Source organism: Corvus moneduloides, chromosome 4 (assembly GCF_009650955.1).
Source record: "Corvus moneduloides isolate bCorMon1 chromosome 4, bCorMon1.pri, whole genome shotgun sequence".
Classification (NCBI taxonomy): Eukaryota; Metazoa; Chordata; class Aves; order Passeriformes; family Corvidae; genus Corvus; species Corvus moneduloides.
In genome coordinates, this window is record NC_045479.1 from 71,092,981 (window position 1) to 71,117,331 (window position 24,351).

The following is a 24,351-nucleotide window of genomic DNA, read 5'->3' on the forward strand; positions in this document are numbered from 1 at the left end:
AACTAGAGGAAAACAGAAGCTGGTGGTTTCTCTGCTGGCCTTGTGCTAAATTCTCCTTTCAGAAGTGCTGAATGGCCTCACCTCCCACCAAAGTCAAGGCAAGGTGAAGATGCTCAGCCCCTTTGCTGGATCAACTCCCTGGTTTCCAAGGCAACTGTTCTTGGGTGAGATTTAATGAGAAGGTGAGGACAACCACAAGGCCCTTTGAACAGGCAGGGGAACATAGAGCTCACAGAAATTATTGTGCTTTTTAAGGGAAAAGGACAGGCAGGTGGACTGAATGGACAATAAATTACCTGACATTTTAATGGGTTAACATGATATTGCAGAAAATGACATGAATAAAGTGGCTCAATCCCTGTGGAGAAAAGTAAAATAAAATAGGCATAATGGAAAGAGGGCCCATAAAAGGCTGAAATAGGGGTTTGTTCAAACTGTCTGAATGGAAGCGAAAGGAGCAAGTTACAACCCTTGTTGCAGCCTCTTAGCAGCAGTTGGTCTGAAAATGAATTGGAAAAAAATGTACCTGTGATAACCTGACATAGCAAAGCTGGTTGGGTAAGCTCCATAAAACACAGCCTTTATATCAGTGCCACAAATCAGAAGCTATTTGCAAGAGATTTTACAGCACAGGCAACAGGTGCTTCTTGTTCTAATGTCAAGCAGTGTCACCTGTTACAAGAAAAGTGGAATTGTTGCTTGTACCCTAAATGTCTCAGATCATGTTTATGCTGTCTCATGCATTTCTTCACCCTAGAATTTTCCAGGTTTATTATAAGATGAGTAGGCTTAACTTTTAACATCAAGACAAGAAAGATCTTGTGAAAATAAAGACCTATCTATCCTGTGAGTGGTGCAGGAGAGTTAAGGAAACATAGGCTCCTGATTCTACAAGAAATACTGACATTTTAATAATTTTCCAATTGTAATCATTCACCTTTTTCACGAGGATAAAGTCTGAGCCTTTTCAATTTAGTATTAGAAACCTTCTTTATTTAAAGTCAATCTTGACATGAAAGTAGCTCTGTCCACCACATCTCAAAAGGTTTGAGCAAACTGTAAGAGTGATTGATTCTAACCTTAGTAATAATGATTTTATGATTTTGAAAACTCTATTTTGGGGAGATGAAGGGAGGAGAGTCATGTAAGATCAACTTAGAGGGGAAGAGAAACATTTTTTTAAATTAATTAAGAGATGTTTAAAGTCAAAATATTTTGTGTGGCTAATGGGGCATTTTTAATGATTTTTGTAACACTTTTAAATGAAGCACTGGCACTTTCTGACTTGAAAACAACTATTTCACAACAGAAAAGGAGGAATATTTACTTTCAAAAATGCTGAAATAAAATGTTCTAACTGGTGCATGGCTGGAAAAATTTTAAAAATAAGGGAATTTTTGACAGTAAGCTCTTCATCAATTCCTCCTAATCAGAAATAATTCCAGCCCTGTTGCCATCCTCTGCTACCCTGGAATTATTTCAGTGAATGAAATGTCTACCGAGCTTTAAATAAAATTAGGAGCTTCACCCTCATGACAAAAAGACATTAAACCATTATAAGGACAACTACAGATCCAGTCTGCCCGGTGATAAACACAAATTTTGGGGAGAATGGTAAATATTGTGCCACCCTGAGCCAACAGCAGACTTATCCAACTACAGTTTCCAACTAAGAGCCACAGTCCTGCACAGGTTAAACCTCTGGGTGCTGCCAGGGTGAAATAAGAGCAAAGATGGAGATGAAGAAACAACTTTTTTGATTGTTCTGATGACTCTGGAACCATTTAGCCCAGGTAGGATGTCCCCTTCTCTGCTTCACAGGCAGACCCAGAATACCTGGAGGCTCCTGCAGGCTTCAATGCCCTGCCTTTCAATTTGCAGGCCAGGCTTTACCTCCTTGTTTTCAATTTGATATTTCATCCATTTTTATGAAGGGCTCCTTGTTACCAGTTCCACAGAGGGTGTCACGCTTTAATACAGTCATTGCAGGGAAAGAAGTGGAGAACAGTTCTCCGTTCAAACACAGTCCTGAAGGTCACAATTTTAGCATCTGTGAAATGCTTTTTGGCCTTGTCAGCATTTTTTTGCTCATGCTCCTTTATGGATGACTTTAAAATGGTGTCTGAACCATAAAGTTCTCCCAGTGTTTAATCTCATCGAGTATTTTCTTGGATGCTGTAGCCAAGATCACTGGACTAATTCAGCTTGCAAAGTACTACTGGGAAGGAGTATTTATGGTAGTCCCAGCAAGGACAACCAAATTAGCTGTAGCAAGCAGCCAGCCCGGAGAAGAAATAAAATGAGGGAGCGAGATAATTTGGAACAAAATGTAAAAGACACACAAATCATTTAATAAAGGTTTTCCCCGGAGGAAACTTTCCAAGCAGCTGAACACCAGGACAGCTGAGAGGAATGAGGTCAATTGTGTTTAGACACAATGTGTACATTTTATTTTTTAAAATGATCATCATTTGTCAAACTTTATGGGCCAGGTTCTTTCCTCAGATTAGCTGATACTGGAATTTAACTCATTACAATAAGGTTTTGTCTTTAGTAGACAGGAAGGTGGAGAGAGTGATTTATTTCAAGGAAACCATAAAATATTCACTGAGATGGAATGGTATTGTCTAGAACTGTGGAATTAAAATGGAGTATAAACAGGCAGCAGGATGGAATAACTCTGCTTTCCTAAGAAGTGTAGCAAACAAACAACAAATACCTCTAATTCTTAATCAGGAGCCTGGGCTAGAGAACTCTCTTGCACATAAGTTCAGCATTACATATTTTACATTCTTCTCCAGGCACACATAATAGAGGCATTGGAGTCAAGAGGTACAAGAGGTAAAGGGAACAAATGCCCTCATTCTCAGAATAAAAATGTCTTTTCCATTTGCAGTGTAAAGGGAGCATGTGAAGACACAGCTCTCCTGCAGATGTAGCCCTGAGTAGATCTGGTCACATGTCCAGTGCTGACTCAGTGCCGTGCCTGAGGCACCATAGTTTGATGTGAGCTGAAGATCAACCCTGGAACTAATTGACAGGGAAAAGAAGAGTGTTCGAGATGTTAAGACTTACTTTTTTCCTAATTTTTTGGAAAAATTCATTCATTTTTTTCTCTAAGCTGCTTTTATATTTCATTAACCTAATAATAAACTCTGAATAAGAAAAAAACCCCAACAACCAGAGCTGAAGCTTATTCATCCCCTCTGAAGCTGAGATAACACAATCTGCAGCAGAAAGCACAGTGGTATTCATGAGACAGCTCTGCTGCAAGATTCCAGCATGATTTTATCCTTTCTGGTTTGCATCTTCCTCAATGGCCCCTCCTCTACAATGAAAACAAATCAAGTTTATTTTTGCCATCCAGAATATGTGGGATCATATCCATACACACGCACTGGGACAATCACAGAATGGCTTTGATTGGAAGGGACCTTGAAGACTCTCCAGTTCCAACCCCTGCCATGGGCAGAGACACCTTCCACTATTTCAGGTTTCTCCAAGACCCATCCAGCCTGGCCTTGGACACTTCCAGGAATGGGGCAGCCACAGCTTCTCTGGATAATCTGTTCCAGGGCCTCGCCACCCTCACAGGGAAGAAATTCTTTGGTCTTGGCAAGCGACATTTGAGAAGTTTATGACATGGATATATGGATGGACTGGACCCCACAACGCCCACCAGAAGGATCAGGCCATGGAGAGTGGGATCTGCCCTTCCCAGCAGTGACCTGTCCCTGCACAAGTAGAGACATTTCAGCAAGAGGGTCTTCATGTCCCTGGAAATTGTTCAGTGGAGAGAGGAAGAGCTGTGAAATATGGAACAGACAAAGCCAGGGCATGGCTGGGACTCATTTGCTGCAAATTTTCCTCCTTTCTGGGCCACCAGGAAACAGCCAGTGAGAGTCACTTTAATTAAAGAGGCTTTGCTGCCCATAAATCACATGGACATTTATGGGAAGGGGTAAAACTCCTTAAAGAACCATGGTTTTGCCGGTTTCTTCTTGGAGTAGCATGGCCAAAGTGGCATCAAGGTAAGTTTGCGTTTGGCACAGAGCGTGAACTCTCTGACGGAAAACCACGGAGAAGGGAAGGGTTCTCACAGGGAAGAAATGAAAGCAAACAACGTCACTCCAAATGCACATCCTCCTGTTATCCCCTTGCCCACTGCCTTGTTGAACACATTGTGTGTGTGTGCGTTTTCTCTTTGAGGCCGATTTTTATTTAATGCCACAAAGATGTGCTGCTTGGAGAGAATCCTTTGAACGTTTAATTAGGGATGAGGGGGGTACTCTTTCCCTCTGCCCACAGTCTCAGAGCTTACACTGGGGTGTGCCAGCTTCCCCAGGCACTGGGGGGAATAAGGATACCCTTGAGACTGTGAAATGAAAGCAAAGCAATCCAGGCAGCCTCAGATCTGCACCCGCACCAAGTTGCTGAGAAACAGCAGTTTAGCTATGCTGATTTTTTTTTTCTTTTTAATTGACATAGCCCTACATCCTTTGATCTTTGAAGGGCATGTTTATCCAACATTGTTCAGTGCAGCTATACTGCTTCTGGTTACAAATTGTGAGAGTCATGTTCTGTTTCAGTGAAACAATAGGATTTAATTATTAGCAGCCTTCAAAGACAAATACAGGGCTCAGAGTCTTCTCTGGTTACAAGGCCAGAGCAGCAGATCACTGGTTGGGAGCAACAGAGTTAACAGTCTTGTTTACATTATTCTGGGGGAAAGGATTTCACTTCCTAATTTTAAATTCACTTTTCATATTTTCTGTATTTGTAAAAAAAAAAAAAAAAACCATAATCAACACATAAATGAGAAGCTTGATTGGATTTCATTTAAAGGTGAAATTTATTAAAGGTTGGTGTTCCTTATGAAATGCATGTATTGTGTTTGGGTGCTAAATACAGGAATAGAGGGGACAGTTGCTGTCAGGAAGTCAAACAAGGTGATCAAAATGGTTATTCTGGGCTTCAAAGATGGGAAGAACATTAATTAAAAACTTTAGAAATTCTGCTTAAAGAGGAAGGTACTGACATACTCTATTCAGAGGAGTAACTCACCACAAAATTATTGTAGGCATAAAATTAAGCCACCCATATGTGATGGATCCTCCATTACTGGAGATTTTAAAAACAGGCAAGGTAAAGAGCTTCCAGGAGCCGTTTTGGAAGGGCCCTCCTACCGTGGATGTGTGGGTACAGATTTCTACAGTAAAGCTTGACTCAGGTTCCCCATCATAAACAGGCTTTGCATGTCATGATAACCCAAGGAGTATCAGCTTTTACTGCTAATAATTGTAGTTCCTAATCATTTAGGCATATGTGTCATTTCAAGCACAAGATGTGATCAGTTTATGGCCCGGTGACAATTCAATTAATGATAAATCATCTTAGATGTCAGTCTCTGGAGAAGTGTGTGTTTTCCCTGTGTCTATGGCTACTAAAGATAGAGGTAGTCTAGACTAAAATCCCACTAAAGAAAGTGAGATTAATCTGTATCTTAGTTTACAAATTATTTTTTCCAACTAATTTTTACTTGAAAGTTTTTATCAATAATCTGCTTATTGTCTTTCATTTATTTTCCTTTTTCTCTTAATGAAACAAGGGCTGAAGACACCAAACGAGGAGCACAGAATATGAGATAAAGCACAATAAAACAAAAAGAACTATAAAAGTTCCTTAACTCAGAAATGGGGCTATTTTACATTAATATTTCATTTAACTGGAGCTTTTGGAATAAGTAATTTTGTCCTTTGACCATCCTGCTGTGATAATAACGCAGAGTGAGGAGAGGTGTTCTCTCTAGAGGTCAGAGTTCATCATCCTCATCACAGAGCCCAGCAAGGACTTTGTCCATGAGTTCAGGGACTCATTCTAACCCGATTTTCACCACTGAGTGGCACCCAATACTACACCTTAAAGGGTAAGAGAAAAGCAAGACAAGAAGCTTGTCTGGAAAAACCTGGTGTAGAGTGTAACCAAACTGGGAAAATCAGAAAAAAGTGAGCAGAGTCATGGAAATCAAAGAATTTGCACCTAGTGCAAACCTCAGTTTCTGTGACTGGTGACACCAAAGGTGAGAAGAATGGCAAGCATCAGGTAGAGGAAGGTGATAAAGCTTTGAAGTTCCTGTGGTCAACTGAGAATTACCATGTGTTTGCTGGTTCACACAGGCCTTTCCTCTCTATGCTGAACTGTGTTCTCAGTTTATAGGGTTTGGTCTTGATGATGAAGGTTAGACATGATCTTGGAGGTCTTTTCCAACCTTAATGATTCTATGGCTCTATGAAGTTTTTGTTTGGGTTTGTTTTTTTTTTTCTTTGTTTCCAGCTGAGAGACACAAGAAATTGTTGAGCTTGCTGCTTTTTTTAGTTTGACTGAGAGCAGGAACAGAAGTCTGGGCACCAAAGTATGCAGGAGGAGCAAGATCTGACGTGTCTGGGTCTTCAGGATGGTAAGTAGCTAACAAAGGGTTATTTCTATATCATCATATTAGGCGTAGGTGTTTAATTTCCACTGAGACGAGCACCTTTACCAATTCCTTCTTCATCTCTGGAAATCCTTGGACATGTTTGAAGATATCACATAGCATAGTGTCCTGTTCTGGGATTAGTCCCACTGACCTGCTGGGTTAGAAGAAATCAGGTTAAAGTAAATCAGGTAATTAAGACCCCAATCCACTGAGATTCTTTACTCATTAGCTGCCCAAAGCCTGGTCCAGCAATTAACATTGTATTCCCAATACATCCACCAGAGCAAACCATGCCAAGGATTTTATTTTAACACACTGAGAAGGTTCCCATATTGCTGGCACACCCAGCCTCCACATTTCTGTTTCAGGAGGTGAAATCCTCAAATCAGCATTCATGGTTTGGGCTGCAATTCCGTGGCAGAAGACAGGATAAAACTTGGAGATAAGCAAAATCCCCAATCGTATTTATTGCCATGAAACCACAGCTGGACGATGTCTGGGTTCTGCTTGGTCAGGCTTTTCTTTATTGTGTGTTTTGTCTTAGTGGAGTCCTGTGACACAAACCAGCCTCATTCCACACAGCATCTCTCATAATCCCGGTCCCCAGTGACATTATCATAGTGGAGATTACAGCAACAGGCAGTGTTGCTGTTTCAAACACTTCCAGTCATTTTCCCACCCTGACTTTTGATTCCTGTTGTTTGTGCTGGGATTGCTCTGCGTGTGTCAGGCTGTGGAATCTCACAGCGTGATGATTGCTCTCAGTGGATTACACCAGCTCACAGATCTGTGCTCAGTCCCTATCACACATTTGCCAACAGGATCGTGGGCAGGCAAATCAATCCTAAATCTCATTAATTTCAGTGCTCAAAAATCTTGCAAAATTTGGCTTTTGGGGACAAAGCACCCTATGAAATTTTAAGCACCTACCTGAGGATATTATTTCTGAAAATACCTCTCTGCTGCTGGAGAAAACAACTATTTTCAGAGGCCAGTGCAAACTACGCAAGAGATCACTGTCCTCTTGGTCTCTGAGTGTGCTTTGCACACCAGATATGCACCTACAGTCTGGTACACAAAGCTAAATGGAAAGAAAATGGAAAGAAAATGTGGGGTTTTCTCTCAGAATTCATCCTAGTTTTAGATTACTGAAGGGTCTGGAGCACCAGGAGCAGCTGAGGGGGTTGGGGGGGCTCAACCTGGGGAAAAGGAGGCTCAAGGGGGATCTTTGGCTCTGCACAAGTCCCTGACAGGGGGGGCAGCTGGGCAAGGGTTTGGGGTCTGCTCCCAGAGAGCAAGGGAGGACAAAGAGGAAAGCCAGGGAGGTTGGGATGGGATTTTAGGAAAAAATTCTTCACAAAAAGGGTTTCCAAGCATTGGAACTGGCTGTTCAGGGAAGTGGTGGAATCACCAACCCTGGAGGGATTTGAATAAGTCATGCAGATGTGGTGTTTAGAGATATGGTTTAGTGGTGGGTTTGGCAGGGCCGGGGGAATGGGTGGACTCGAGGTTTTTAGAGGTCTTTTCCAGCCTTAATAGTTCTATGATTATGTGAAACGGGAAGGTTGAGAAATCCCTGACATCTCTTGCAGTCACTGAGAATGTGGAGGGGAGCTCAGCTCAGCTTGGACACCCATCCTCAACTCCTTTTAGGCAGCTGAAGAGAACCCAACCACATGGCAATTAATACTTTCATTAGGATCAGCCTGAGCAAATACTGAGGCAAAATACACTGCTCTGCCTGAAAGGCTTCAATCTCAGTTGGCATCAACGTCAGTGTGCAGAATTGTTTGTGCTGGATCACGGACAAAGTTATCAAGAAGCCAAATTCAAAGAAATGAATGGAGCTGGGCTGGGAGCAGGAAGAAGGCACTGGGTATTTTTGCAGGCTAAAGACAATTGCTTTAATTATACCCACTTACAAAAAAAAAAAAAAAAAAGAAAAAGAAACGTTGCTGAGAAACACTCTCTTTCAGGCTTTTGTTTTCCAAACCTAAATAATGATTTTCATGTTCATTGACAAGCTTCATTAGCTGGAATTAGAGGGTATTTCTTACGCACTCTCCTGTTCCCCCATCCCCAGTACATTGTCCATCAAGGAACAAGGGCAGAGAGATGTTTGAGATTCCTGTGCCAGCATCTCGATGGGAAAAATAGAAGTGTGCTTTTCCTGGAGAATGAAAACCACTGCGATGACTTACACAAAAAAATAGCAAACACCCAATAAAATGAACTAAAGAGAAGAAAGGACTATCCTGAGATAATTTGGTGGGGGGTGAACTTAGCCCAACAGCAGGAAAAAATTACTAAGACCTTTGTCTTTGCCATACAGTGAAATGTGAACTGTGTCTAATTACAATCACTTTGGGGGTTTTTTATGGGGTCGTTTAGCCGGCATCCATCCCCTCGTGCTGACGAACAGTTTACACTATCCCAGCAGCATCTCTTTGCGGCAGGGAAGGAAGGGATTGCGGTGCCAAACGCTGAGTAAATGTCTGCTGCCCTCCTGTGTACATCCGCAAAAAAACACACGCCAGGATGCCAGAGCCCTGGATTTGTCTCCCAAGACGTCCAGCTCCCGGGGGAGCGGCTGGCGTGGAGTGTCTGTTACGTATTTACCCGTGATTTGTGTCGCTGATTCATCCTCGAGTTGATCCAGGTTTCTGCTAATGGATCTGGGCCCTTGTTCTCCCACCATCTGCTTGTTGTATCCGCCGCTCGCCGAGTGTTTAGATGCCATTTGTTGCTCCATGTGTGCAGTGGGGAGAAGGGCGGTGGAGGGAAGGGATGCTGTTCTGGATTGTGCTCGGCGAGAGCAGCCGCAGTAAGGGTGGGTTTGGAGCCAGCACCGTCAGCCTCGAGTTGTCCAGAGGGCTTTTTCCCTGGGGGAATGGGCAGCAATTTCCATCAGGACACTGATAAAGCACAGAGAGCACCCACCCAAGGCGGTTGTGACCTCTCCACTGCTGAAGGTGTTTTTTTAAAAACACTTCGGGTCATATTTTCAGGAACTGCTTAAATGGAATTCACCCTTCCCTGGAGAAGCAGGTGGTTCACAGCATCACTGCCCCTCAGCTCTGTTCCCTGAGATTTGTCTGTGATTGTTTACTTGCAACACAATTAAATGGAACCTGAATGTTCTGCATGTTCATTTCTCTGCACAAAGTTCCCTGCTTACCTAAGCACAGATCAGGGTTTAGGGTGAGTGCTTTGATGGTGATTATTTGGTATGTTATTCTTAGCATTTGTAAGAAAATAACATAATGTCCAAAAATACTATGCCAGCGAAAATGCCTCTTAGACCTTATGAAATCTACGATATATATTCATTTGCTGCATCCTTTCAGTACTTCAATGGGGCTTATGAAAAACAGGGAGAGTGAATTTTTACATGGACAGATATGGGACAACAGGGAAGTAAAAGAGGAGATATTTAGATTCGAAATTAAGAAGAAATTCTTCCCTGTGAGGGTGGGGAGGCCCTGGCACAGGTTGCCCAGAGAAGCTGTGGCTGCCCCTGGAACCCTGGAAGTGTCCAAGGCCAGGCTGGACAGGGCTTGGAGCAACTTGGAATAGTGGAAGGTGTCCCTGCCCATGGTGAGGGTTGGAACTGGATATTTTCTAAGGTCACTTCCAACCCAAATCATTCTATGATTCTGTGATATTTTTCTGGATAAACACCCATACACAAAAAACATTGCATTACACGATGCAAAACAAATCTCTTTGCTCCCTATTGCTTTCTGAACATGGGGGAAATGTCTTTTATTCAAGACACCTCCCTTCTGCATGGTTTCAGCTTTGGAAGGTGAGCAGATTTGAAGAGTTAATTATAAAGGTCCTGTTTGAGGAGCGTGAGACCAAATCTTGTTCTCAGACGTGCCACCCCTCTTGGTTTCAGCTGAGTGATTTCAATAGGAAATCCAGTCATGCAGGTGTAATCAGGGAAAAGAAAAGCACAGCCTAAGGGTTCAACAGTCCTAAAATATCCTTAAAAATGATGACAGGTGAAAAATCCTAAAACCAGTAAACCTGGGAACCTAGGTTTTCCTGTTTGTTCCTGTGTGGTTGGGATAAATTCAAGTGTTTCATCACAAATACATCTAAAATGAAAATAAAACTAAATCTGCACTTTTATTTTATTTTATTTTGGTCTCAAAATTTGTGGGTTAGAGGGATTTCTTTTATAAAATAGTTGTTTACATGGCAGAGCTCTGCAATACACCCAGACCTGGCAGTTTGATCCATGCATTTCCTGAGCTGAAAAGCTTCCCTGTGGAATAAGATCAGGACAGAGCAGCACGACATTACACAACTGTCATGTAGAGTTAAATAAACAGTGTGGGGATTAAATGGCGTTTCTCAGATAGGACTAAGCTGCAATGGTTCTGCCTGCTTTCATGTAGGGCTTTTTATGAGTTGCTGGATGGAGAACCCATCTGACAAGGACAAGTTTCCAGCTCCATCCCATTTCCTATTCAGCTGCTTTGGCTGAGGGAGTTTGCAGGGCTCTGCTGGGGCAAAGTTATGGAGCTGACACTTTCTTGGCTCCATGTCCCTGCAGAGGGAAGGAAAAAAGAAATCAGGAAGTTCTGTGCCAAGACTTTGCAATCCTGTCACATCCCACTGGCACTTCTGCCAAGGGTGACAGGGAGGAGAGGGGTGAATGGAGGGGCCGAGGGAAGGCATGGCAGGGCCTGTCTATCTCCTCTAAGAGCTCACCCAGATTCTGTGATCTCTATGCCCATGCTGGGAGGTGAGGATGAACTGTGAAAAGCCTTGAAAAAGACCCCACAGTTGAGGGGAGGGAAAGGGCAGGTCAGCTCCTCACACTGGCTCCATCACTTGGTCCCCAAGAAGATAAAGTGACACTGCTTTGAGATCAGAGAGGAACAAGGACTGCCTCAACCTCAGAAGATCTTTGCCCTGTTTTTTTTGGGGGGGATTTGGTGGGGCTGGCTGACGAGGGTCCCAACAGACCCTACTGCTGCAAATATCCTTCCAGCAGAATCTGCCTGCATTGAACTCAGAATGCAACTGAGTGAAGCAAGCCTGGAATCTCCAATTTTCTCTTTTGTGCAGCAGTGCTCAAATTGAAATTCTGCTTTGAGGGAGCCTGTCTTGAAGGAAAACTGTTCTGTGGTCGATGTGCAGACTTGTACAAGAAAAGAATTAAAGTATTGCTTTTCTTCTGTCACAAAAATGTCCATGGGGAGTTTTCCATGGAAAATAGCAGTAAGTGAACTCTAGGGAGTAAAATACTGAATTCAATGGGCCAGAGTATGTCATGAAAACCAGAGTTTTCATCAAGATATTAGATGTGGTGAGAGGACTCGAACCCTCTTTTCAGTTTGTCAACCAATTCAGGATAATTTTGAATCAGATTGAGGGGAGTCACATGAGGAATTTGTTAAATGGCTCAAAACTGCTGACATAGCTACACAAACAAGAAGGCTGGTTGGATTTCAGAAGGATTAAATTATCTTTATTTATCTCCTGCCTCCCCAGGAAGGAAACATTTTGGTTCTGCCACCTTCTCTTGCTCACTCACATAGTCTACTCTTTACTGGAGGGACCTACCTGTTATTTTTGGGTGTAGTTTAGTACCCACCACATAAAGGACCTCAATCTTTCTCTTTTAAAATGTAATTCCCCCATGACAAGGACACTCCCTGACTCTCAACATGACAGGCAGGATTTTACCACCTTGGGAATGAAGGAGCAAGGACAGGACAGGCTCTTCCACTCAGGGAAGTAGGAGGAGATAAAAGTAGAAATACAGACCCAGGAGGAGTCCTAAAGAAATGGGTGGCTTCTCTCCCTGTCCCTGGTGATGGGCACGATGCTTGTTACTGGGGGTGGCCACACTTCAGCAGTGGTCACCAGCCCAAAAGTCCTGGTTGTGCCTTCAGCAGTGACTGGTTCCTACCTGCTTCATCCTAAACAAGTCCTTTTGTTGCTTCTGGTTGTCTTTATTTCTGTTGGAGCTGGAAATACACAAATGGGACTCTATCACATCCACTGGGAACATCCTGTGGGGGTAGGGCATAGCTGAAGGCAATTCAGGTACTCAAAGGATGGTCCAGACACGTGAAAATAATTCCACACATATGTTTTCTCATATGTGAGACTCCTTCCTCTTCTCTCTCTGCTCTGGTTTGAATAAGAAGAACTTGCTGCACAGGCACCCCAGGGGGTTGATGTATTCCACAACCGATGGAAAGCAATGCCAGAATCTTCCCAACAAATGCTTTTTCCTGCACATGCAGCTCTTTCTTCCAGCAACCGGTTGCAAATAGGCTTTATTGCTCAATGGCTGGCTCAAGTAGACATTTAACAGGCTTTAATTCTTCATCAGGCTTCAGATTTTCCACCCAGGAAATCTTCCTCCTTTTTAATGCCTCTCTTTTCTTTCCCTTTGTTAAAAGCAGGACATGACAGCCTGCAGGGTGATGTCTATTGTTGTGAGTTGAAAGATCTAGCACACTCCAGAGTCTGAGAGCATGAATGAATTATTAACATCCTTCCCCACTGCTATGGGTAATGTATGCAGCACTTGAAAAGCCTTTTCTTCCCGCTTAAGGCTGCGTAGATGTTTAGCAGCTATTCAGAACAGCCTGGCAGATGCTGTGTTAATATTGCTCAACCAGGGCTTGACAGGAGTGAACTTTGGATCCTTCCAGTTGAACAGGAGAAGGACCATGACCCAGGAGTAGAAGAAGCAGCATTCCAGCAGTAATTAAACAGCTTGTCCCAACAGCCATGCTAGCTGGTGTGAGAGGAGGAAGGGTTGCACTGTCCAGTTTTCAACCATGGCTGCTGCTGTCTAACTTCTTTCAGATGACCAGGACAGGTTAACTAAGCACAGTCACCTGTAAATCACACTGTGGTCAAGCAGGTGCTAATTCACAGAATCACAGAATCATGGAATGGTTTGGGTTGGAAAGGACCTTAAAGATCATTTTGTTCCACGGGCAGGGACACCTTCCACTATCCCAGGTTGCTCCAAGCCTTGTCCAACCTGGCCTTGAACACATCCAGGGGTGTGACATCCACAGCTTCTCTGAGCAACCTGTGCCAGGGCCTCACCACCCTCTTAATAAAGAACTTCTTCCTCCTATCTAATCTAAATCTATCCTTCTTCAGTTTAAAGCCATTCCCTCTTGTCCAGTCACCACATGCCTCTGTGAAAAGTCCCTCTCCTGCCTTCTTGTAAGCCTCCTTTAGGTACTGGAAGGCTAATTAGCTCCCAAAAATGTTTTACGTCATTCTCCAGTTTTATCTGCCCCTTTCTGCTGAGTTTATGGGGTCTCATTGTCACAGCCTGTCTTCTCCTCCTTCGTGACCTTCTTGTACTACATCCCCATCTCCTGCTCTGCTTCGACTGTGGTTGTCCCCTGTGATTCTCCTCTGGTGAGCAGTCCTGCCTGTGGGGGTGATGATTCCAGGGAGCCTGAGCTGGGAACTGTTCCTGGAAGCAGTGGGATGAAAGCCACCAGACTTGTGGGTTGGTTGATGCCCCTTCCATCAGGCTGCCATGCACACTTGCAAGGTTGTCACGTCTCACTTGTTGAGGATAGAGGATTCCAAACACACCTAGAGCACTTTCTAGCACAATTTTTGGAACCACAACATGGCAATTGTCTCATACATGAAGAAAGGAGAAGGTTGAAAAGTTTGTATTGCAAGGGATGAACACAAGTGTTACCCTGTTCATAGCAAAAGAAAATACCACGAGAAAAAGTGTCCCATGGGTTCCTCGTTCCTGAATTTCTAGGTAAGCATAACATATAACAAAGTAGCAATCATGATCTCTTCAGGAACAATTATTCTGAATAAAAAAGTCTAATTTCTTACAGTTTTGTGTCATTGGGCTCACCTTCTCTCTTCCACAGTCAGCCCAGTTTACTGTCCATTCCTCTATAAGCCTCATTTTGCAAAAATTTCTTGCTTACCCTCTGCTACCTTCATTTTCTTCCTGCGTCACATTTTTGTTCTGAAATGCCTCAGCTCTCCTCATGTCCATGAGCTATTTGGTCTTGGGTTGTGGAGAGTGAGTGTGATGGTCAGGGGTTGCAGTCACAGCAGAAAATCCAAAGTGCTTGTGTTCTTCTCTGCCCCCAACTATGAACACCTGCAGGGCTGCTTGGTAGAACCTCTGAGGCTGCTGTCCTGGGGTTAAGCTCTGTTCCACGTTGCTGGTGGTCCCAGATGTTACCAGGGAGATCTGGCAGCAGATGTGTGCTCTGACAGGTACTCTGTGCTCTCAACCACATTTCTGTCACAGAGAGATTAAAGGATTTGAATGCCCCCAGTTTGTCTCTCTGTGAGAGATGCTGTTAGCTGACCTGCTGGACCAGAAAGTTTTGTTCCTCAGACCTTCAACACTTCACTTAGCTGCCTGGTCAGAAACATTTCTGCTCCCTGGGCTTTCCTTGTAAATGTGGGAAACATTTAAACAGTTTGCTGAGAGAAGAGGCTGGGAATAGGAAAAGAAGGAATCACAACCCAGAAACATCTACATTTTTTCATGCTGTTTTTCATGCTGAAAACCAAATCAGCTCTGCAGCAGCTGAGTGTTGACTTGGTCTGTGATTTCACCTTGAGTGCTGAATTTTTCAAGGCCCCATGAGGGTTTAAACCACCAGGCTGAAAACTCTTGTGGTAGTGAAGGAGGATAGCATCAGACAGTGGCTGAGCAGGTGATATCTAGAAGGTTTCTTATGCTCATGGTGCCATGAAACAGGGTCCTGTCTGCACTGCAGTGCCCTGAACTTCCTTCCTATGGCACAACCTTAAAAATCCAGTGGTTTTGGTCACAGACACGTGGGTCAGGATGAGACTTAGTGCTGGGGACAGGAGGTGACAGAGGAGGAGACCAGCAAGGTTGACACAAGAGCTGTGACACTCTCCATGTTTCCTGCTCACAGGTGGGAGAATTACTGAGAGTCTCCCTCAACAAAACAAAATTGGTCTCTCCAGTGCTTGCTCATGGCCAAGCAGGCAACCCCAACACAGATATTCTCACACAGAGACAGAATTGTTCTTGTCCCTTCCAATGTCCACGAAGGTGCAGCTCCTTTGTGCTGCAGGAGGGTGACACCAGGTGTCACCACCTTCATTGTGTGGGACAGTCTGGAGACACGAAGAGCTGGTGAGTGGGGACCCTGATAAACCCCACTTTGGGGAGCCTCTTCACACTGTGGACATTTGGACTCCCAGCCTCACTGTGGTGCCTTGTAGATAGCAGTGCCAAAATATTTCCTTCTCTTCCTAAAGAGAATGTAAAATACACAGGAAAATAGGGGTTTTGCTCTTCAAACATGCTCAGCCTTAAATCCTTGTTGGAGTCTCACAAATTCTCCTTCTCCATGCCCTGTGGACTTAAGGCTAATAACACATACAAGCACTTTGTTAATAAACATCTCACCCATACTACAAAAAGCAGTCAAGTTTTCTGAAGAAATTTGGATTTTTTGTTCTGCTTCATGTCAAATTAAAGCATTTGGTGGACACAGCTGCTTCAAGAAGGATCTGTCAGAGTGCACAAGCTGTATGAGATGGAGCAGCATGAAGCTGTGTGAGATCAGAGTAAAGATCTGCTTAGCCAAGTTCTGCCTCCTGCAATGTCCAACAGAAAATGTATAAAGAAGACCAAGAACACCCTGACAACCTGCAGCTCTCAGCCTTCAGCAGCTACCAAGATGATTTTACAATTCCTTAATTATGTTTTCTTCCCAGAATATGTTCTATCACTTTTTGAAGCCTTCTAGGTGTTCTCATGCCCTTGTCTTTCAGCAAAGGGTTTCACAGCTGTACTTCACCCTGCTACAAGAAATATGTCTTGTTTTTCCTGAACTAATCAGACAGTTGGCAATGCTGTTTGGTGTTCCCTTGGGGTTTAGTGTTAGATACAAGCTCCTGTATTCATTTGTATCAGATGCCCTCTCAGCTACCTTTTTTCAGACAAAAAAGATCCTAGAGTTTGTAATTCTTAATCGCTGAGAAATAATTCTGTGTTTCAGCATTTTGTCACTCTGCCAGTGTTTCCAGTCCCAGGATATTGTGCTCTCAGGTGGGGAGACAGGACAGCAACAATAAATAGCAACAGCTGAAGGCCATGGAAAGATTTAAGTAGTAGTGTAATGATCATTTCTGTTATCGTTCTGTTGCCAAAGGCTGCATAACAGAACACAAATGGCATTTTCTTGATCATGAAATTTTGTCTTAGGACAATTAAAACCCCAAAATTACTCTCACATCCATCATGGACCTTACAGAAATGCCACAATTAGTGAGCAGGAGTTGTGGTTGCCCATGAATCTCACTGGTCTATTTGAGAGTCCTCAGCAACCCCAGATGGTTCATTCTCTGCCACAGCAAGAATTCTGGATGAATGGAAGTCCTCAGGCCAGTGCAGCTCTGGAGTCTGTCTTCCCTCCCTCCCAAAGCTAGTAAAAAAATCTCTTTTTAATTAAAAAAAAAAAAAAGACATTTTTAATTAAAAAGCAAACATCAGGACAGCATGCAGAAGAGAGTAGAACTAGAAATCCAGACGACACATTTCAATACCTGGACACAGAAACACACAAGACAGTAATGCCATGACTCTTTATTTCGTAAATATTGAGGGCCTCATATTTTTCAGACAGTCCCATACTGTCCCTTTTGTCTGAAACATCTACCTTGTGTCTCATCAGCTAAAATGGCTTCATTTTCAGAGACACTGGGGGTAGAACTCATCCCACCTAACATCATCTCTCTAGGTGTTAGTCACCCTTTCCGCACTTACGATTGAAGAAAAATATGGTCATTTTTAAGACATGATTCATCTGACCTGATTTCCATATCTATGACTGCCTGAGTTGAATGTGTTCTGGAAGGGCCTGTTTCCCTCAAGGTAAAAACCTTAAACTGCAGTTTAGGGTTGGCACTTGCATTCCAAATTTGAACATCTGCATCTCTCATGGTTCCAAAAAGAGATGCATCATCTCCTTTTGCTCTCTGCATTACATCCATTTCCTATTCCAGGTGGTTTGATCTTTTTTCACCAAGATTTCTATGTGAGGGAAACAGTCTTCCCTGAAGCAAAAAAAACCCCAATGCACAGTCACATTCCCTCAGTGCTAATGAATGTTTTATGTCAGGCAGTAAAACTCTCGTGTGTCACTGTTTACACATCAGCACGGCGTACAGGATTAGGCTGTAAAAGGAACGTGCTGATTTTGGTTCCTTTTGCCAACAGGGGTAAATTGCTCCATATGTCAAGTGGCAGTGAAATCTTGGTGTAGAGCATTAGTGGGACTATCCTTTAATACCTGTGGGCCGTGGCCAGGAGAGGATAAACATTTGTTTCTTGATCGTCAGGCAACAGCTGGGAATTAACAGAATTAATAGTGCTCAGAGAAAGAAATATTAAAGGAAATCACAGGGATAAAATGGAAACAGGGATTTTAATGGTATTTTCAGCTGATTTTTTTTTTTTTTTTTTGGTGGTAGGATATACAATCCAGAACAAATCCAAGCAGGAGGTGACATCAATCCCTCCCTGAGCCAGCCTGGAGCCACTGGCTCTTATCCACTGTCATTTATAATTGGTCTAATTCTGAGCCAGGACTAGTTAGGAATGACTCAGACCCTCTCAGTACAAGGGTCTTTTAATAATTGTGAGCTACTGAGAGAAAAATGGATGTATTACTCAGAGAATTGGGATAAACTACCACACATATGCTGTGGTAGAAAATAAGATAAAAGTACAACTTAAACAATCACAGGTCCAACATGTGGTTCTGGCTCCAGCATCACTGATATTTATGTTTGAAATTGTCCTTTTCCAATCTGCTGAAGCTAGATGTCCACATCTCAGACTTATTTCCACTAGCCATTGGTTATCCAACAGTTATTTCATTTCTTCTTGAAATCTAGGAATAACTCTGGGAGCCCCAGCTGTTAGGAAGGCTCATCCACAAAATGATATAAATATGATATCCTAAAGGACAAAAAGCTTTGGAACAAAGTGTTCCTCTTGTCCCTCAGGAAAATCAGTCTTTTAAGTGAAAGCAAGCCACACACATTATTAGCATTCCTTTAAAGGAAAATAAACCTGGTGTGTTTTGGAGAAAATTAGGGACACCTAGGGAAGAACATGTTCTCTTTTTCTCACTCTGAAGAGGAGGCAACTTCAGGTTTTGATAGGACAATTTTTTGACCTGTGAAATGCAGCACATCAGATCTGTGGTACAGCTTTCCCTATCAAGTTCTCACTTTATCGGGTGATCACTAATATTCCATAGGTTTGTTTAGATTGTAATTAAATATATGACAATATAAGGGGCACAACACCTTTAAACTTATCACCAGCCTTGTCTGAAGTTCAGGGCTCTCTAGTTCATGTTGTCTACTTTTGCTTTCATTTATAAAAGAAAACGTGACTGTGCACCAAGGAATTTACCTATGCCGTCTTGATACAACACCTATTCTTTTTGCTGCAACAGTGAGTGCCTGCAACAGAGTTGAATAGATGGAGAAAATGATGGAGAAAAATCAGGAAGGTTGTCTTAAGTGTTAGGTTAGGAGAAAAACTCTGCTAGTGCTCAGTTGAGCTGCACACTCCGCTGTGCACTTCAAGCCTCTGTTTCTTTGGAGACATCACCCAGGGACGTTGCAAGTACCAGCTTAGGCAAGACAGAGGTGACCTGTGTGAAGGCAAAAGGAGATGATTCACTGAATCATGTTCTAAGAATGGGAATCTTGTATCCTGACAGCCAGAGATGTGGCTCAGACCACCACCCACCCCCCTGCAGACCTTCATCACCTCCTCAAGTACTTTTGGTCTGAGGCTGGATCTGCTTTCCCTGTTCACATCCTGCACCAATCAATCCACATCCCACTCCAATATCAACCCAAGTAAGCAGCCCCTGGGGCCAAAACTGCTTTAGATAAATTGATTCCTGATGCACCTTTTCTCTGCTCTTCTCTTTGTGCCTCCCTGGCATCTCTGAGAATACAAATGCTTCCATTTGCCATGATCCTTTCATCTTTCAGCAGGTGAGGCCCTGCCATTACAACCCTCTGCATGTTGTGTAATTATTGTAACAGCTCCCTTCGGGCTCTATAGCTGTCATTTGATTTGGTTTTTGTCACGGGTCTTTTAAAGAATGGCTGTATCCTTCACACATAACATATGTTAATTTATTTCCGCAAACCTCCAAGTGTCTCTCCTCAGCTTGACAGAGACTTGATCAGATTCTGTGTGCTTTTGCACATATTACTCTCTTTTAACTGCTGACCAGATGGAAGAGTCGATCCCATGCTTGATCATATTTTTGTTCATAATTTAGTCTTATCAACAGATCCAACACATGCATTTAACCTACACACATGAATCATCATGGGTTCTGCAGACATGTCTGTAATCATAAGATTAACCTTTAACAATTAGTAGTTTTCCTATAAAATTTTATTTGTAGGAAGAAGAAATTCCTCTCTCCCATCTCTAAGCTATCTCAGTGTGCTTTTACAGGATATTTAAGTTTCCACTGGCTTCAGTAAGTGTCTAACCCTTTCAGCTGTGGCTATCAGCTGTCTGATGCAGCCACACCTGGAACATCTGTAAGCAAAACACACTCAATTCCTACATTATCTTCTACCATGAATGCTCCTGAAGAGCTTCATATCTTTGAGAAATGCTCATTTCACTTACACTGCCTTGACAATGATTAACCTACTACACTCTGACCACAATACCAGTGACTTAAAAGTTGTATGATATTCCTTTATCTGTGTTTGACCCTATTTGTTACTAAGGTGACAAATCCATCACAGGATTTATGCTGTTCTGACCTGTATGCTCAAGTTATTGACCTGTGGGGAGAAATTGTTCCTATGTTCTGAGCTGTTGTGGCCATTCAATTTTATATAACATTTTCTATTCAAGCAGCTGTTGCCAAAGAACAACCTGGATTAGTTCCCTGGTAAAAGAAAAATAAAAGGAACAGAACTAATACCCTCCAGCCACCACTGCTCAGCACCATGACATTGTGACAATCACAGCTCGGTAAAAAATTATGCAAAGCTAAACCAGCTGGTGGTTTGGATGTCTGGTATCATTTCCACCTAAGGAAAATAGAGGAATTTGCAAAGTGACTCAGTGACTCACAGGGTCAATAACAGTCCAACCACTAAAAAGCTGATGTTCCTGCACTAATGGGCAGAATGGATTTGCTGTTTTGATGTCCTGCACTGCCAGTGACAACGCCCAGCATGACAAATACTCATAACTCAGGTGCATCTGCCTTTGGCTCCACGATGTCCAGGCACACTCCATGAGGAATGGGGAAATGCAACAGGAATTTACAAAATGATCCCTGCTGAATCTTCAGGCCCCCAAAAGGGCTGAAGCAAACTGGTTCCTTAACTTTTCTCACTGATGTGAATGGGTGAGGTGGCAGCACTGAGGGTTTTCATGATCTGTTCAGCTGCAGAACAAAAATTGTGGCGGCTTCCTGTAAAGGAACCGTCTGCTGAGACAGAACACGACAATCCGTGCCCACTTCAAACGCTGCCCGCTCCCTCCTCAGCTTTTGTTCCAGGCACCCAACAGTAAGTCAGGTGGAAATCTTTTTTGGTTTTTTTAAGTGCTAATTTTATTTTCATTGACATATTTAGGAGACAACCTTGCTGCATAATTGTGATCTCAACCAGTTATCACCATGTGCTGTCGAAAGAAAACTTGGAGGATAGGAGTTGTCCTTTCCTCTGTCTCCTGGGTCATGTAGAGTCCCAATAACAGAGCTGATTACAGGAAATAACTTTAAAAATACCCTAGAAAACCAAGACAACACAAACCCAAGGAATTATTAAGGTTGGAAAAGCCCTCTTAGGTCATCAAGTCCAACCATTAACCCAGCACTGCCAAGGCCATCACTAAGCAGTGGTGCCAAGTGACGCCCCAAGTGCCACATGTCCTTTGAACACTTCCAGGAATGTCGATTCACAGAATCACAGAATCACAGAATCACAGAATCACAGAATAACGAGGTTGGAAGAGACCTCCAAGATCATCGAGTCCAGCCCATGCCCTAACACCTCAACTAGACTATGGCACCAAGTGCCATGTCCAGTCTTTTTTTAAACACATCCAGAGATGGTGATTCTACCACCTCCCTGGGCAGACCATTCCCGTACTTTATTATTCTTTCCATGAAAAACTTTTTCCTAATATCAAACCTATACCTTCCTTGATGCAGGTTGAGACAGTGTCTTCTTGTTCTGTCAGTTGCTGCCTGGTGGAAGAGACCAACAATTCTTCCCTGGGCAGAGTGTTCCAGTGCTTGACCACCACTTTTTGATGAAAGCTAAACCTTTTGATGAATCTAAATCTTTCCTGGCTCAACTTGAGGCCATTTCTTCTCGTCTTGTCCTTTGTTCCCTGGAAGCAGAGCCTGACCCCCACCTGGCTGTCCCCTCCTGTCAGGGACTTGTGCAGAGCCACAAGGTCCCCCCTGAGCCTCCTTTGCTCCACGCTGAGCCCCTTTCCCAGCTCCCTCAGCTGCTCCTGGTACTCCAGACCCTTCCCTAACTCGGTTCCTTTTCTGGACTTGCTCCAGCACCTCAGTGTCTTTTTTGTAGTGGGGGGCCCAGAGCTGAACTGAACTTACAATCCTGTACCTGTAGCAGTGAGATAAATAGGTCAGGGCACCTCCTCTGCCCATTGGCATGGCCTGTCTGGTGTTTAAACTAAGCACACCCTTCATGTGCTGGGACACCATGGGGAAGGTCTGTTTGGGATGGTGAAGGAGCTCTGCACAGAGCTGGCAGTTAGGGACCACGGAGGGAAGGCTGTTCCTCTAGTCCGTGTGCTGAAATAATTACAGAAAGCTCATGCCTGTGTAATGTAAATTGATTGTGTGCCAGACCATGCTTATTTATCTCACCCTGCTTCGGTTTCACACATTAAAAAAAAGAAAAAAAAGAAAGACCAAACACTCCTTTTTCTTAAAGGCACTGACAGAAAGTCTGATTTTTGGGGAGCTGCTTTTCTCCTGCTGTCTGTCCTGCTCCTGCTGTGGGCTGCACATCAGGGGGGAGAGACCCCTGAAACCTCCAAAGGTGGGAAAGTTTGCAAGTGTCCTTCTTCAGGAGGCAAAGAACTGCATGTGAGTGTTACATTTTTCCACCTCAAACCAGCCCTCGGTGGGCCCAGCAGATAAAGCTCCACCGCAAGCTACGGTGCAGCTCATGTGACAATTTTTTCTGCTGAAGACTTGAAGGCAAACGTTTGACACATGTCTGGTGTTCTAACCACAGAAACAATATCTCCTTCCTTTGGGCTCGTGGGGAGGCAGAAGCTGGAGAGTTTCTCACTCTTCCCTCAACTCCCCTGAATCATTCACTCTCAGAGATACCCAAGCAAGAGGAAAAGATACGCAAGAAGAAACCTCAGGGGCAGTTAGTTTGTGGTCTCCCATCCCAATCAGTCCCAGCTAAGTTTTGGGGCCTTGATCCATGGGACTCTGCAGTTTTCCCACGTGCAGAAATCCAAAGTCCCAGTCAATCCACGGTATGGATCTATCTGCTGGTTTCCATCTTCCCCCTCATGCCTTCACCCCAGGGAACAGTAATGCAGTGCAGGAGAAGCTGTTGGGGTCTGACAGGTGAATCATCATAAACAGGGTCAAAGAAAAACAATAAAAATGTGTTCCCATACTTCTTTTCTTTTGTTTTTACTTGCCACAGGAAATAGGCATCAAAGGGCTGCTCTGAGGCAGCAGAGTGAAAGCAGAGCTGCTCTCATAACAAAGGCCCTTTGTGATTCACGATCTTCTGCTTTTCCTAGAAGGAAAGTCAAATATTATGGTTCTTGTTTATGAGGAAGTTAAAGAGGAACCACCCTAATGGAAGCCTGGTCAGAGTATTTGAACCCTGTGGAAAAATCTGTGACTCAGAGACTTCATGCCCAAATTTGCCATGGTCATGCCATGCTACCAGCTCTTGCACAGTCCCTGCACAAAGACATCAGATCACATAATCACAGAATATCCTGATTTTGAAGGGACACACAAGATATTTCACTTGGCTCTGGGAACCATACTCCCAAGGGAGTCTTGAAGAGTAAAAAATGGGAGATCATCATCTCAGGAGAGGCACTGTCCCTGGACCAGGTCCCTCCAGACCTTTGCAGCCTCCAAGCCAGGTGGTACCAGCTCAGATTCATGATGAGTGGGACAAGAAGTGGTGACTGAGACTGGTGGGGTGAATTAGCAAAAGACATGGAGATGGGCTCTGGCTGATGTGTGGGGGTGTGTGAGGAAGGTAACAAAAGGAAAAATTGGGGTGGCCAGAAGTGCACAGCAACCTGGGCAGAATTCAACAAAGAAAAAAGAGGAGTAAAAGTGTTAAGATTTTGTATTTCTGCTTCTCTAAAAATGAAGTGTTGGGGTTTTGAGCAGCCTGTTTGCCCTGAGAAGTGGAGTTAACTGTGAACAAAAACCGACAGGGGTTTAAATACAAGGGAAATAAAAGAAACCGCTGAACCTGGCGAGGAACAAAACATTTCAACCTGACTTCGAGAGACCTTCTCTGGGCTGCTTTGTTGATTTCCAGAGAACTCCGCTCAACATCTTCTTTCTCTGAAATCATCTCTCACTTCCCTCCTGTATTTTTATTTTATTAATTTCATCTACTGAGCCCAGAAGTTTATGACTGCCCTGGTTCTGTCCACTTCTTTACTTGAACTCCTTTTCTTTGCTGCTGGAGGGGCAGCTGGGAGGTAAAACACCTTCTGCACCTCTTCAAAAGACAGTTCAGCACATATTCCTTTCCCAGGTCCATATGTCCATAATGCCAACAGAAGAATGGCAAGAGCACCAACAGTC

General features: G+C 43.5%; 1 long non-coding RNA gene across 1 annotated transcript; it reads left to right on the forward strand.

Annotated features, from left to right (window-relative positions):
- Positions 1–1,344: 1,344 nt before the first annotated feature.
- Positions 1,345–9,611, forward strand: LOC116443599. The gene is made up of 2 exons (XR_004239995.1): positions 1,345–4,031; positions 6,334–9,611. It is a non-coding gene; the product is annotated as an uncharacterized LOC116443599 (long non-coding RNA).
- Positions 9,612–24,351: the final 14,740 nt, after the last annotated feature.